Source organism: Egretta garzetta, unplaced genomic scaffold, assembly GCF_000687185.1.
Source record: "Egretta garzetta isolate BGI_Z169 unplaced genomic scaffold, ASM68718v1 scaffold79, whole genome shotgun sequence".
NCBI classification, from domain to species: Eukaryota; Metazoa; Chordata; class Aves; order Pelecaniformes; family Ardeidae; genus Egretta; species Egretta garzetta.
In genome coordinates, this window is record NW_009260791.1 from 3,939,303 (window position 1) to 3,939,700 (window position 398).

Below are 398 nucleotides of genomic sequence, written 5' to 3' on the forward strand. Positions count from 1 at the left end.
CACAGCATCTCAAGTGTCTAAATGTTAGGGCAAAGCAGTTCTGTCCTGAGCTCCCTTTTGGTGATGCTTCTTTTCGGATAACATTTGGGCTTTTTGGAGGTTCTGGGACTCTAGATGTTGAGAACCTTGAAGCCAAATCAGAGAAAAAAGCATGTCAGAATAGTCAAAACTAGAAATACTGGGAAGCAAACTACTTTAACTAATCTGCATTTGGGAAATGGAGAAACTTTTACTCTGAAAGAACAAGTCACTGTGATTTACTGCACTTAGTGCTATAACTGCATCTCATCTTTTGGATGAGGTGTTGAAAAGCATTTAAAGGGCAGAATATGTGTGCACAGGCTGATTTCCACAACCCCCAACCCAAGACTTTTTAAGGAGAGGGCTCTTGTAATTTC